The 13314-nt window shown below is 38.9% G+C and overlaps 1 protein-coding gene across 2 annotated transcripts in view; it reads left to right on the plus strand.

The window, feature by feature from the left end:
• Positions 1 to 13314, plus strand: part of CDHR1 (cadherin related family member 1) — a 73064-nt gene that overhangs the window by 2176 nt on the left and 57574 nt on the right. Inside the window, exons 1-3 of one of the 2 annotated variants that reach the window (XR_002865670.2) lie at positions 6263 to 6703; positions 8717 to 8779; positions 11325 to 12431. The gene's annotated coding sequence lies outside the window, so the exon portion shown is untranslated. Of the gene's footprint in view, positions 1 to 6262; positions 6704 to 8716; positions 8780 to 11324; positions 12432 to 13314 lie in introns of those variants that run through there. The other variant, XM_086899847.1, reaches the window with a different exon arrangement.

The following is a 13314-nucleotide window of genomic DNA, read 5'->3' on the forward strand; positions in this document are numbered from 1 at the left end:
CATTTTGTATTCTTGCTAGTGAAGAACACCAAAAAGAACTACTGAAACTGGTTTTTTTTAATTATCACAGTTTCCTTTATAGAAAAAGCATGACATCACATTCTTGTAATGTTGGTCAACAAAGAAATTAAAGTGGGATAGGGAAAAAAACAAAAAGATTCCAACCACTGTCAGAGAAAAAATTTAATTAAAATTTTAAATGGAAAATCCAGGATTAAATACAACTTGGATGAAAAATACTAACTTTACATTTTTATAAATTGCATGGTGGTCTGGGTATCTGTGGATGTACCAGACTCCATCCTAGACACTAACTCAACACCACTGCACTGGGGAGATGGAAGAGGCACAATAATGTACTTGTATCAATCACGGCCTTGGAGTTACAGGTTTACTGTGTGCAAGTCTCAAATCACTGCATGATCCCACCTGGACTGGACACAAGATGTTGCACAGCTGCTGACCCTACAATTCCCGACTGTATCAATACTCCATTCAGGGATGAAGATCACTTTTTTCTTCCTAAGCAGTGCAATACATCCTTATCCATCACCATCTTTTCTAAGAAAAATGATGCCACAAGTTAAAAAAACCCAACAAACTGCAAAACCAAACATGATTTGCATGTCTTATAGCACTACATTCCTTCAGGACTTCTGAAGAACTTGTAAGAGCAAGAGCCACTGATCAGATTCCTCGTCCCACCCAAGACAATATAAGAAAACAAATGTGTTTACAAAAGTCTGAAGGGGATAAGAACTACCAGCTGAGCTGAAATGCAAAAATCTCATTCATTTGTCATTTATATCTCATACACAGATGGATTCATACAAAACTTGGGCTCTTAAAAGCTTCGGCAGAGTTCTCCTGTCCCATCAAATTTTTATGTAGAAAAAAAGTCATTGCTGCTGAAGTCTTTTTTCTTTTACTCCTTCCTAGACACATTAAGTACAACTGAGGTGACCATAAATTCTTTACTGGACAGACTGTGTTCAATGCATTGAAATGGTGCCCAATAAACTGGATTATGGGATTTTAGCAAGCAGACAGTGAATCAGCAGTGGAACGTTCTCCTCAAATATCTCTCTGTAGGAGGTGGCAGGAAGAAAAGTTGAAATTCATACCATTATAGAAATGGAAAGATCTTTAGCCTCTAAATTCCTTAGTTCAAGTTCTGGACTTCATTACCAACTAATTTTGCTTCTATGACATGATCTGCATATCTACAATGTACAGAATAACCAGAATGAGGTGACAGTGGCCAAGTAACAGCATCAGGACAAAACACTGTTATCTCTACAACCACCTCTGATCAGATAGCAGAGACAGGGCTTATTCATGTTTTTAAGAAAGAGATGAATATGCAGAACAATCTCAAAATCTTTCCAAAAGCCTACGGGCTGACATCTGCACAGTATTTTCTGTTTTGGAGGCTTGCCAGCTGAAGTAAACACCTTATCTATTCAGGAAAAAGAAGAGTGAGATGCCTGCCAAGACATCTGTTATTGTACCATTTCACTTCCTCTTACCAAGTTTTCTGAATTTTAGCACTGGGCAGCCAGAGTAGTTACTTTGTACAGAAGGCCAGATAGACTTCATATTCTTCTATAATCTTTCTGAAAAACAAAACAAAGAAAGTATGGAGTGAAACAAGGACAAATCCTTTAGAGCAAGAGGGAAGTGGCGAGAGGGATAACTTTCCCTTCTTGGGTGCCTGGTTTTTCCCTACTCTGTGGTAACATGCAGTGGGAGCAGATCTGCCTCTATAATGAGAAGGTTACACTCCATAATGAGAAGGTTACACAGCTCCTCTCATCACCCCATCATGGAAGTGTGAGCTCTGGCAGATTAACTGTCAAAAACAGTCTCTTAAATTACACCTTGCCTGAACTAGAAGACTGGGCTACCACAAGAAAGAAGTGTTTCCATCACACACACACACACTGAACATGGCACCCAATGTAAATGTCTCTGGCCTGAACCCTTGCCTGATTTCATCATTCCATTTAGGAGCCTACAGCAACCAGATAAACCTCATCACATCTAGACTTCAAAAAACCAGAGAGAGAGCACGTTAAGTAAACAGGGGGAAAGGGGAAGCGTGCTTTGTTCCATCTTTACCACATTGCCAGCAGGAGGAAAGTTAAAACCAAGCAAAATAAGAACTGCAAGTTCCACTTTAATAGAGCTGTCCAGGATAGGGACCTGTGAATGGAGCTTAGACTCCCTGAGCAGCACACATGAGACAGACACACCAGCTGGCAGCTCTGCAGAGGCTTTACTTGCAGACACAACCTGAGGAGTAGCAGGGCACTCATTAAAAAAGCTGTGTCAAAGATGCTTTAAACCCTGTTTGAGGACAGTTTTCAAAGTGTTTATCAGCTCACCATAAACTGCTAGGAGAAGTTATAACCTCAGTCATTCTTCATTCTGATCTTTGTTACTCTATCCCAGATGCTGTCATTCTGCCTCTCATACAGTGGCTGCTACTACAGCCTTCAGTTTCTACACTATGTTTCCTCCTTTAAAAACAGGCCAGCACATGCTCCTGGACAACTACATTGGTTCACCATAACTTGTCTACCTTGAGTTAAATTAACTTTATATCCTGAAAGTTTTTAATGTTTCCTGCCTTCTCACAGCTCAAAAGTTAGTTTCATTTAGCCCTAAAGTTAACAGGACCGTTTACTCCAACTGTGTTATTCTCCTTATGTCACAAACAGCTGCTTCAACCTGGTTAGAAGTTTTCATATAAAAAATGCAGATTCTTCTTAGAATGGCATGACCTTTAGATATACTAATGAATCTTATATTAGCATAGCAACTCCAGAAATAGTGACTCTGAAGATTGCAAATTTAAGAGTTTTGGCAAGCACTAAAAGAGATTCTGGATCATGCCTTAATTTAACGTTAAGAAATCAAACTACTTTCTTAAAGATTTGGAGAGACATCCTATGTGGCTTTTGAACACCATTATGTTGTATTAATGCAAACGTAATGCAAATCTCATGGTGCATCCCTTATTTCCCTGGATGATTCAGAAATACCTCTGCACTCAATTTCCTTCACAGCCTTTTTTTTTTTCAACTGGACAGATGTATAGCAGCTGCTGCTCATTTCATAAAATTATTTTTTACAGAAGACTATCATACAGATGCCTCAAACTTCCAGCTGACAGCCTCTAAGTACACAGGTTAGCAGGCTATTTAGTAATCTGTAGTTTTATTCCATCTCCTATCTCCAGCCACTCCCTTGACACAGTTCTGTCTTATTGTTTTGTATATTCTGCAACCTTATTTGGTAAAGACTTTTATCTCAGAACAAGTCAAAAGATTATGCTAGGTCATTGCTTCTAGTCTCCCATTTTCAGTTTGCTTAACATTTCTATAACGTTAGCATTTATAGAAGCAAATGAAACAGGGCATTAAGAATTACAGGGTTTAACCACAGCAATGATCAGCTTTTACAGCCTGAAATTTAAAATATAAAGCACCGAAATTTCTTCTGAAAGTATTCAGTTTAGGAGGAAAAAAAACCTTCCTCAGCTATGTTTGTTCTCAAAACTGCTGAGCAGGATACAGTGCATGGACCCCAATACTTACTCAAAAGAATCTCCAAAGGTCTGCAACTAGACCTCTCAATTGGTGGAAATAAACAAATAAATTACTTACAATATCCACATGCTAATAAGTTATATTGATAAATTCATACAGTATTTTAGGTTTTTATTTATATATATATTTATATATATAGTATTTAGTTTTAGATATATAGATAGATATATTTAGTATATATATTTATATATATTTATTTATATAGTATTTAGTTTTAGAAAGTTTTTGGGTTTTCTGGTTGCATTCCAGGAGCAGCCTGACAGTAAGGCAGTGCAAACTCCTCAGACAGATGCTGTCCTTGAAAAATGGGTGCCTGTTCTTGTTCCTATCAAACCCTTCTGTGGGGTTTTTGGGTGTGCAATGATGACTGTACAGGTTTGCCTCATTTCCCATCATAGTAGCTGGAAGGCTTGGATTGTTGTAACAGAGGAGACCAAGTAGCAGCCTGCCTCTTCCATGCAGAAAACAAATGGGGCATTCAGGTAGCACATGCTGTTTTCTTGCTTGGGGTGATTGGTAAAGTTACAGTGATGTATATTTATAAAAACAAGTCTTTGTAAATACTTCTGTTGCCAATCTTATGTTGTAAATACTTCAGAAGAAAGATGGGGGCTTTTGAGGTAGGTGTTGGCAGCACTTTTTGTTTAAATGAGCATAGTTGGAAATGTCAATAGCCATCATGTGATGAGGTTGTGTTTTGCAAGTCATCTCCCATCTTACCTGATTGCTTTTCTGTATTCATTTTTTATTTCTTATCATGCACACAGAAAGATGCCTTTAGTTAAGGCTCAAAAGACATGAAAAATTATTTGGGTATTGTTGTGGTTTAACCCCCAACTGGCAACTAAACCCCACACAGCCGTTCACTCATGTCCGCCAGTACATGAGCTTGCCTGGAACTTTCTCAGAAAGTGTAATGGAGATAAAATACTGAGTCACCAAGTGAAATCCTTGCTTCAGTGCTACCACTACTCAGCCTGATTGAATGTTGCAGAAAAATTATTCTCCTACCACCCCTTCCATGTGCCTTATTGACATTTCAGATCTTCTTCAAACCTTTGTGAGTAGGCTGACCAGCTCCATTTTACATGCTTAGCTGGGATTTATGTTGTTTGATTCAGTCTTAACCAGCAAAAATGTTGAATTTAAAAGTACAAAGTGAGGACTCACACCCATATGTTTCAATATTCAAAAGAAGCCAGAGATCATAACAAAACATTGCTGCTCTGCTGTCATTCATCTTTCTCTGCATCTGAACTGTGAAAGTCCCTCCTGACATGCTCAGCAGGGATGTGAGCTAACGGCCTTACTGCAGGCTGGACAAGGTGTGCCAGTGCTGTTGGAGCCCCAGGCACAGAAAATGTCCCTTTTTCTGTGCTGACAGGCTCAGACACTCAAGAGAACACTGGGTTTAATTTTAAACCATGGAGTAGGCTTCTAAAACTAGGTAGAGAAACTGGGAATGTGAATGTGTGAGTTAGATAGAATTATGTTAAGTCACCAGGTGAAAAATTTAGAGTTTGAGATATAGTAGTGAATGAGGGACAAGATGGAGATTCTTGTCTTTGCCTTTCTTCCTTCTTCTTCTTCATGGTTTTGGGTGCTATTGGGTGATTGGATAGAGAAGCACGCAGTGTGGAACATGGGTGTTTGGTTATTGGGTTAAAAGCAAAAATAAATGAGTTGGCATTTGACAGTTGGATAATTTATGCTTAAAAGGCCTCGTAGACAGAGCCCTGGGCTGCCATTTGTAGCTTGTTAGGTTAGTGTGTAGAAGTGCTTACTGTGTGTAAAAATGTAATATAGATAAGAAAAATAAACATCCTAAGTCCAAACACAAAAGCCGTCTCTCTGCTCATTAATCCCGATCCAGGGGAAAAGAACTGGCCACTTTTACAAGTGTGAGGCAGAGCTTTCATAGAGCACTCTGCAGGTAATACTATCTTGTAGCAAATTTTGATAGTAATTTGATTCTTGAACGTTGGTAATGCTGGTCTTGGCAAACAAAAAAAGGCTGTCAGGCATTATCAATATTCTCCATATATGGCTATTGCTAGGTAGGACTGCAGAAATAAGCTTTTGGGGCTAAATTTGGTAGATAAAGGGGTAACCCAATTTGGAAGGCTGCTGATGAAATGCAAGAAACAAGCCAAATCCCAAATCTGAAATAGGAAACCTTTGAAATTGGGGCTGGGGGCAATATATGTACACCAGAGTGAAGCCTTTTAACCTGCTGTAATTCCAAGTCTGCGTGGCTTGCAGATACTGCTGCCACCTTTTAAGGCTACATAGCTCATAACATATTCTGTTGCTAGAGACCCAAATTTTACCAGATTAAGCTGGGAGAACTGGATGCTGCCAAACTTTTTGCCTTTTTTATGAGACACAGCTTTATTGTTGATCCCTACTTGAAGGACTTTTTTTATTTTTTTTTAGGTACACTCTGTGAACATTGATACTATGTTGAATTTTATGACTTAATCTGAACTGTTGGCTAGAACCTCCATAACTTAATTATTCAGATATAATAGAAACTGAGAAGTTAATAATAAACTCAGAAATCTGCTGCTTAACCAGCTGTCTTTTTAATTATGATAACAACACACTGGCAATTGCTTTGATTAAAACACCCTGGGTTTGGTTTGCCTTTTCAAGTCCTGATTGCTGTCCATGCAAATTCAGTTCTGCTGTGCTCTCTGTCCTTTCTAAGGATGCAGAGAAGTACACCAGGTCCCCTGGAAAGGCTGCTGTGAAGCACAGGACAAGGACTCTGCCTCAGAGCATCCCTGTGTACTTAAATGTTCCAAGCTCCTGTGTAACTGGCTGTATGAATATGAGTAAATTGCTTTTTGAAATAGGAAGTGCTGTTTCCTTTCATCTGTTGAGGTGCAATCCAAAGGCCAAATCTCCACCCATTCTGAACGTAACATTCCTTTGGCTGTATCTTATAAAAGCTGAGGTTGTGCTGGAAGAGACCAAGGCACTCCTTCAGCCTCCTCAGAAACATCTAGTTGGAAGGATGAAGCTCCTGGCACTTTGTGGCTTTTTGTTTGTCTGTCTTCTGTGCCTCAGTGCCTTTGCTGCAGAAGGTACTGTACATATGGTCTTTGAAACAGCTTTCTCTTCTGTTCTTTCCCTTTTTGATATAAAATATGTATTTACTATGTTAAAGGAAACATACAGAGCTTGATAATGAGAAGGAGGATTGGACTTAGAAAGGACTTAGACTGCAGAATGTGGTAGCATATCAGTGCTTTGGTTCGTACAGTAGCGTTTCCTCTGTTATTGCTTTTTGCACAGCATGATTGATTAACTTTTACCTTAATCTGTTTTCTGAAATCTGCTCTTCTGAAAATATTTCCTGTTTTATTTTCCCAGTAGATAACCAACCATCCACCCATGTAAAAATAGTATCATTTTCTCAGTAATGGGAAAAGTTTCTACCCTTATGAAATATGGGAACATGAATCAATCAGGTTAACAGAGTATTTGAGAAGTTCTTTATAGAACAGTGAAACAAGTGAGAGTAACTCTTCTGACCATCCATCAGTCTAAATGTTTTTTTCCTTTGTTTTTTTGTTGGTTGGTTGGGGTTTTTTACCACTAATAATTCACACTTCAATTATAGTACCTTGAGGCACTTAGTTACCATTATGCAGCATTCCAAATTCACAGAGCAGTTAAAATCTTGAAAACAGAGGATTTTCCATCTGTCTATAGCCTCATCTCTTCAGATGTCATTGCATTTGCAAAAGGGCAGTTCAGTAGAGTTTTTTAAGTGAGAGGTGCAGTCTAGAGTTACCTGAGCAGACCTGAGGTTTGATATTGTGAATCTCTGAGACTCACCATGATTTTTCACAATGTGTACTTTATACAAGATGTAGACAATAAATGTGAGATAAGGAAAAACAAATAAGCTAAGTGCCCAAAGGTCAGGAACAGCAGACTTACCATGCTTGATATTTTCCAGAAACCTTCTAAGAATTGCTTTCTGTGTAAATATGATCATGGAGAAACATGTGGAAGCTGTTTTTCTATTAGGTTAAGTCAGCTTCCCAATTTTCTCATTTACTGGAGTCTGTGCTGAATGGTAGATTTGCTCCCTTTGCCTGTTCTACTTCTTTTTATTCTGTTTTTTCTATGATCCTTAAGGAAAGCTTGAAGAACAGTGCAAAGGGAGTTGGAGGATTTTTAGATGTGTCTTCAGGAGCATAAAGAAAGCCTGTCCAGGAGGGACAGGAGACAGCCATATCAATAAAACCCAGATCAACACCTGCAAGTTCCCGTAACAGTGTTCCCTCTTTGTTGATGTGTGTGGTACTTCAGTGAGTCAGAAGGTGGGGAGAAAACGTGCAAAGGACACTGTTCTTTATCTGTAAGCACTGATGTGAAAGTAAAAGTGTCTGGGTGTGCAAGATAAATGTACTTTGCATGTTAAACCTGTTACATCAGAACTAAATTATGGTGATAAGATAGCTCAGCCTATACCTCAGTCTTGGCTGTAAACTGGGCCTCAGTTATTTCCAGAAACATTGACCACTGAGAAATCATCTGTTTCTGTCCTTTCTCTGCTCCACCTCAGCTCCAGAGTAAACTGTTTTTTCCCCCTTTATTGTGGCCAGCATATACTATGTCAACTGCAGTCAACAGCTCACTTACTTAGGTGTGGTGGGGAGGGAATATTTCAGTGACTTTGCCCATCCAAAGCAATTTATCATACACTCCTGTGCATCTGGGCACAGAGATGCTCTTTTTTCCTGTTGTTAATTTTTTATATTTTCTTAAAGAAGTGTAACTATAATTGTATTGCCTGCCAGTGTGACATTTCGAAGGATAAAGAAATCTTCACAATGTGTATCTGATGTATCTATGAGTAATAATGGAAAAGAGCAAATAAATTCCTGTTTCACACTAGGGACAAAGCTGTGCAGTGATCTAAAAATCAGTCAGGATAATCCTTTGTTTTACAGATCTCTCCATGCAAGGATGTCAGTGATAAATACAGTAAGCAAAATGTCTGTGGACACTGACACATTTACTGTATATGTACAATTATTTGCATTACCTGTCTCCACTGATAATGTATTATTTTTCACCCTTAGGTCAGAAGGTTAGAAGACTCTGCTGCTCAAAAGTACACAAACTCAAGAAAAAAACACATAGAGGTAAAAAAGTTTCATTTCATTAGATGTATTAGGTAATTATTAGAGACAAATCACAGCACTCTGGGTATTTTCTGTCTGCAAACTTCACAGAATTTTATATGCAGGTATATAGTAGCTTCATTGTATCACTGGGAACGTGTTCTCTTTTTCTTAGGAAACTTAGTGAGTATTTGGATTGGGAAGAAAGATTAGAAGAGATTAGATTCCAATTAATGCCTGTATTATAAACAATCAAGACTGATTGAAGGAGTATCAGTGCTCCTCATTGATAAGAACAGTTACAAAAGTGAAATATTATCCTGGCTTTGCCCTGCTGTATTCCATCACCATTCATCTGCGGCTGCATTCATCTTCATACTTTGAAAGATCAACCAAATCTTGATTCTGTAAATTCCCAAATATCCAATTTTTGAACCCACAGCTCTACCAGGAACAAGAACTGACTGAGATTGAATTTTTCCTAAGTATGTGCATCTAAAAACTGCAAGTAGAAGTACATAATATCCCTGCTTTCAGTGAGACCCCAGAGGAAAAAAGCTAAACCATGAAAAAGTCTAGGATAAAAGGATTAGTATGCTCTTTATAATCTTAGCATCTTAAATCTTTATGTTTCTAAATACAATAAAATGTCTAGCTGATAAGTTTTGTTAAACTCTAAAGATAAAGAATTTGATCTAAAATAGTTTATTTCCTATTTCTAATCTTTTAATCATAAAATGACTAATTTGAAGTTCCAAGAAAATTCATTCTTGCTGATAAAATATCTTAAATGCTTTATTACTTTTTATATTTAGATAACTTAGGTGGAAATCTTTGTGTTACTCTACAGTTTTTCTTTAACTGGAGCCTTTCCTTCCTGTCCAGTCTCCCAGTGCTGAATCATGGGCTCTACTTTATAGGCAGAGTCCCCTTGGTACCAGAAGCAGTGAACAAATTGCAGAATTATTATGGCTCAGCAGTTTATAGCTGTCTGGGGCTCCTCATTTAATCAACAGGTGTAGTAGCAGCTGAGGACTTGAGCAACAGCAGGTTCCCAGCTGGCCCACAAGGCCTGGGGAATGCAATGCCAGAGGCACAGAGGTGGCTTCTGTCACTCCTGGCCCGAGCTGGATCACACGTGCTGCTGCCTGCCTGATCCTGTAGCCTTTCCACCTTACTGAGACTTCATGTGATCAGCACAGCTGTCGCTATTCAATCTGAGCACTTTCTGCTGTCTGACAAAGTAGGGTGTGTTTCAGGCTTTTTTGCATGCAACAGGCATGAAAACTCTCTGATTAAAATGCTTGCAAAGAGAATGTTCCTTTGAAAGCAGACTGCCACTTCCTGGGGATGAAGTCCAGTGATGCTGGTCTCACAGAGCAATGGAAGGTACTGCGCTCAGGGGGAGAGTGGAGTGCAAAGGAAACACTCCATTAGAATCTGTGAATTCACCACAAAGATCTACAGAGGGAGTCTGAAATGCTTTCCTCTGCTGCAAACACAGTAATACTTTATAATCTTTGCTTGTCCCATTACACTCTGCTTTGGTTCTCTGAGCATTCCAGTATGCTTACTGTAATCATCTTCTGTCCTTACTCACAGCCAAACCTTTATTAGGTCAGGGATTGTTGTTTATTTGCTTCCGTATAGGATGCATCTTTCTGCTGCAAATGACTTCCTCAGTTCTGTTTGTATCAAAATGCTTGATCTGAATTGGTTTCTACTCTCACTGAGAGGCAATTGTAAAAGCTTGGGCCTAATGCAGCAACTGCCCAAAGCTGAATTCTTCTGTTTAATGTAAGGTTCCTGTCTGGAATTGTGCAATATTTGCTTTGTTTTGTGTTGTTGCTATGAGATTTCTGGGTGACTTTTGCTGCCTTTTTTTAGGGGGGATATTACTTGTTTTATAGTCTTCAGGCAAAGCACAGGGACTGTTTCTCAGCATTGTTCTGCACTGCTCTTTGTGCTGGGCACGTGCCATGGGCAAGCTGCAAAGCCACTTGGAGGTCTACTCTGTGTGGCTTGAGGAGAGGGTTATGTTATAAGAATATATAACCACACTGGCTACTTCTTCTGAAGCAAAACCTCTGATTTCCTAGAATATTGTTATTCCATCAGAAAAAAAATTGCTGTCCCAGAAAGAAAATGCTTCAGGCAAATGTTAGTCTATGGATTTTGACCAGGAAATAGGGAGAATGTGATGATAGTAAGGGGAAGATACTGTTAAATGTATCAGTTGCAGAATTCAAGTTGGAGACACAGTAGCACCATCCTGTGTCTATGAGGACCTCCACCTGACTATGGAATCTTCCAGCAGCATCAAACGTTCAGTGATTAGGTACCCTCACTAAAGGGGAAATAGGCTGCTGGGAGTCAGTGACCTCCAGCAACCTAATGAGAAGAAAAAAATTGCCATCACATCCCTGTTTATTTTCAGATCACTGCTAATCTAAGCCTGCCCATACAAACATGGTTGAACTTCAGATATTAAAGTTTTGTGCCGTTCTCCACACTTCCAATTAAACAAATTAATCCATTGTCTCTCTTTTTCATGTTTGTTTTACAGGTATAAGTTTTCAAATGACTCAGATGGAAAAAAAGAAACACTGCAGGCCTTGTCCTCAGCAAATCTCTTCAGTGATTCCTGGACCACTTCCACAGCTAAAATGAGCAGACTGAGAGGAAGGTGAAACACATCTGCCTGTGCACGTACAACTGACCACTGTCACCTTCACTATCTTGAGGACCCTCCTTTCACAGATAGGCCATGAGTGTGCATTGCTTTTTTTGTCAGTACTGTTTATTCATTCCTTCAGTCAGGCAACTTTGTTAGTATTAACCTGGCAGAAAGAGTCAGGCAAAGTTGTCTGGCTGCCACCAGACTTTGTGTCTGTTGAATATTCCTCTGAACCAAGCAGGGATTTGACTTCTCAAGTAAGAGAATGAGGGGAGCTGGTTGAAGAGGTAGCTGAATTGCACTGGTTTGCATTTCTAAATTGCCTAAAAGGTGGTGAAGGGCTGAAGCTTTTGTTTCTAGTCTCAGTGTACATACATATTTAACATTTTCTTTGAATCATTTATTTTATATTAACAAAGGGGTTTGTTTGTATGATCATCAATCACTGATGATTTTTCCTGCAGCCCTTGTGTTCAGTGCTTGCAATCCACTTGGAAGCAGATTTCTACAAATGATAAAAATCTCATCTTTTAGAAAGGGCTGAGAAACTAGATAAGCAGGTTGTAAAAATAGTGGTGATGGGCCAGATTCAAGTAAACTTTTCAATATGCCTTCTAAGGGGGCTAAATCTGACTTTAAAATCACAGTGACCTGGTTTTTTAACTTCCTTAAGAGTGCCATCAGGTGGTTATTAAAGAGCATACTGAAAAAATATTAAACCTAATCAGATTTCATCTGTTCCTCTGAAGCCAGAAGGCAGCTGTTCTTTCAAGACAACGGAGTTGTGTGATCACCTCAATAAACAAAGCTTACTGGAGCATGAAATAAATGCTAAGAATAATACCAAAGGGCTGAATAACAGAGAAACTGAAGCACCTGCTGATACTTTCGTCATGTATCTTCTGTCCTTTCTTCACTGTCCTCTGCATTGCTGCTATTTCTCTGCCTGGGGGAGAGTCCTTAAAACTGACTTACTTGGTTGTTCATAAATTCAGTTTTCCTTCTAGTGAATATGAGGAGGAGGAATAGAAACCTTTTCTGCTGCTGGGCAAATTGCAGACTGCAAATAGTAATTTTTTTGTCAGTACTAGTAGTACTACTCTTTCTCTTAACATAATTGTCAGTGTGATAGAAATGGTTTCGGTGCCCTTTACAATTTGGGGGAGTTGAATGGGAACAGTCAGAGGTCTGCTGTAACACACACACAGGCAAATGCAATTCCAAAAGGTCAAGTTTATGGGCACTTACTCAGGGTCCTGCTCTTACTGAGAGTGTTTCTATCATACTGAGCAATTGAACCTATTTCTGGGTCTTCTATGTGCTTGATATTACCTTATTTTCATATTGGTTTTGAGATTAGATAGATCTGACACTCAGCTTCCTATTTTTGAAGGCCTGACCATGCATAGCATTTTTTATATCAAAGATAAAGGAACTGCCAGTCCTCCTTGCAAGACCTCTGAATCAGGAGGTTGGTGAAGGAACTGCATTTCATTGTTTGCTTGCTGGTCAGGGGGCCAACATATTTTATTTCTATTGTTTTGTGGAGCTCACAGAAACAATCTCTAACATATAAATGACAAGTAAATGTAAAAAAGTATTTTATTGGTATTTTTTGCAGCAGTGTTTTTCTCTGTAAAATATGGCCATGTGTTTACAGCTCTGTATAAAGCATCACTAACAGGTTTGAAAATTCTGTTCTCTAATGTGAGTTTAAGCCCTATTTTTATATCTGAAAAAAGCTCTGTGATTTTCCTCTTTGCCTTACACCCTCCAAACCGCATGCTCCAAACTCCCCAACCCTCCTTCAGGCAAAATGTTCTCTCTGATAACAAAAGCGTAAGCCCCAGAGACCATTAACACAATTATTACAGAAATA

Source organism: Cyanistes caeruleus, chromosome 8 (genome assembly GCF_971803275.1).
Source record: "Cyanistes caeruleus chromosome 8, bCyaCae1.hap1.1, whole genome shotgun sequence".
Lineage (NCBI taxonomy): Eukaryota > Metazoa > Chordata > Aves > Passeriformes > Paridae > Cyanistes > Cyanistes caeruleus.